Raw genomic sequence first — 2,311 nt, forward strand, 5'->3', positions numbered from 1 at the left:
GATGGTGAAGGTGATCAGCTCGTGGTCGCTGTCACCCAGCTTCCCTTCAATCATTAGGTCACTGATTAGGTCGTCCCCCGCAGCCAGTGCCAGGTCGAGCTGCACTTTGCCTCTCGTCAGCCCGTAGACTTCTTGCATCAAATAGAGGTCGTCCATGCACGAGAGGAAGCTTTGCAACTGCTCAGATCTGGCCGAGCGCTACTCCCACAAGATGTCCGGGTAGTTGAAGTCCCCCATGAGAACCATGCACCAGGAGAGTGCGGCCTCGGCCAATTCCCTGGTGGACTCCTGGTCAAGCTCTTGATCCTGGGTGGGAAGTCTGTAGTAGGCTCCCACCGTTGTGTCCCCTGTGCCGTGTCCCCCATGGATTTTCACCCAGAGGGTCTCAAGTCGTCCACCCTGGGTGCCAATGTTGGCGTGCAGGGACGCGTAGCTCTCCGTGACATCGAGAGCTGCACCCCCACCCCTTTTGTCCACTCGATCCCTCCTGTACAAGGTATAGCCGTGTATACCCGTGGTCCAGTCATGGGTGGAGTTGCACCAGGTCTCTGTTATCCCAATGATGTTGTAATTAGTTGTGTCTAGCAGGAGGATGAGTTCCTCCTGCTTATTTCCCAAGCTCCTTGGGTGAATCTCCGGATGCTGCTTCTTTTCTCCCATTTATGAGCTACAAGTGTCATCTGTTCCCTCTGACTGCCCGTGCTTCCTGCGTGGTGAGTGGACAAGATCCAGGAGCTACTTGATGGGAAATTTGTGCTTTTGGTTTCCATGTTCGTCCGTCTGACATATGCACCATATCTTTGCTGTGCAGTTGTGGTAGCTCCCTGGAGCCCCTGGCATAGTACCATTTCTGTTCGAGTTTCTCAGATTTTTAAAAATGTTTTTACATCTCGCTTTTCATGCTGATGAGCATCATCCACAAGATTTGGCAGCCTGGTTTTGAGTTTTCTGTTAAACAGCATTTCTGCTTGGGACAAGACATGTTTCATGGGTGTTGCCCTGTAATTTGAGTGACAGGCAAACATCAGGGTGTGAATTTTCAACAATTTCCTCACTATTTGCACTACGTTTTCCACCAGACCATTGGATTGTGGATAGTTATAGTTTCATAGTTTCATAATTTCTAGGGTCGGAAGGGACCTGAGCAGATCATCGAGTCCGACCCCCCGCCATGGCAGGAAAGAGTACGGGGGTCAAACGACCCCAGCGAGGTGTTCATCTAACCTTTAGGACTTGAAGTGTTGTGATGGAAGCCCTATTTGTGGGCAAACTCTTTAAAATGAAGACAGTTGAATTGAGGCCTGTTGTCCGTTCTCACAATTTGTGCAGTCCCACATATAGCAAAAATTGACCTGACGTGAGTTATGACATGGGTTGCTGTCGTGCTTTTGAGCAATCCTCTTGCAGGATAGTGAGAAGAATAATCCTGCACAAATGCATATTTTTTTCCCTGCATGTATGAATAGGTCAATGTCCACTTGATGCCACGGAGCTACAGACACGAACTTCTCCATGACCGTCGCAGGCTCTTTTCTTTCATAGAATCACAGAAGTCGGGTCAAAGGGACCCTGTAGATCTTCAAGTCCGACCCCCCGCCTGGGCGGGAGAAAAAGACTGGACTCAAATGACCCCAGCCAGGTAGGCATCCAGCCTCCTCTTAAACCCCCCAGGGTAGGAGCCAGCACCACCTCCCTTGGAAGTTGGTTCCAGATCCTGGCTGCCCTGACCGTGAAGTCGTTCTTGCGGATGTCTGATCCAAACCTCCTCTCCAACAACTTGTGGCCGTTATTCCTTGTTATGCAGGGGGTGGGCGCTCGGGGAAACAGTGCCTCCCCCAAACCCTTCTGGTCCCCCCAGTGAGTTTATAGACAGTCACCAGGTCCCCCTCAGCCTTCTCTTGTGGAGGTCCCGGGTTCAGGTCCCGTCGCCTCTCCTCGTAGGGCCTGCCCTGCTGCCCCCGACCATGTGAGTGGCCTCCTCTGGACCCTCTCCACGTTGTCCACATCCCTCCTGCAGTGCGGTGCCCAGAACTGGACGCAGGACTCCAGCTGCGGCCTGACCAGTGCCGCACAGAGGGGGAGGGTCACCCCCCTGGACCTGCTCGAGATGCATCTGTGGATGCACGACAAGGTGCGGTTGGCCTTCCTGACCGCGTCCCCACACTGCCGGCCCATGTTCATCTTGGAGTCAGTCATGACTCCAAGATCTCTTTCTGCCTCCGTGCTCTCAAGAAGGGAGTTTCCCAGTCTATAAGTGTGCTGCTGGTTACTACTGCCCACGTGCAGCACCCTGCACTTGTCAGTATTGAAA

At 52.8% G+C, this 2,311-nt stretch overlaps 1 long non-coding RNA gene across 1 annotated transcript in view; it reads left to right on the forward strand.

Moving 5' to 3' along the window:
* LOC109322586 overlaps positions 1–2,311 on the forward strand; it is a 9,715-nt gene that overhangs the window by 1,466 nt on the left and 5,938 nt on the right. Inside the window, exon 2 of the long non-coding RNA XR_002104418.1 lies at positions 1,408–1,411. This is a non-coding gene — a long non-coding RNA (uncharacterized LOC109322586). The remainder of the gene's footprint in view (positions 1–1,407; positions 1,412–2,311) is intronic.

The sequence above is a fragment of the Crocodylus porosus genome, unplaced genomic scaffold (assembly GCF_001723895.1).
Source record: "Crocodylus porosus isolate Cpor-Errol unplaced genomic scaffold, CroPor_comp1, whole genome shotgun sequence".
Classification (NCBI taxonomy): Eukaryota; Metazoa; Chordata; order Crocodylia; family Crocodylidae; genus Crocodylus; species Crocodylus porosus.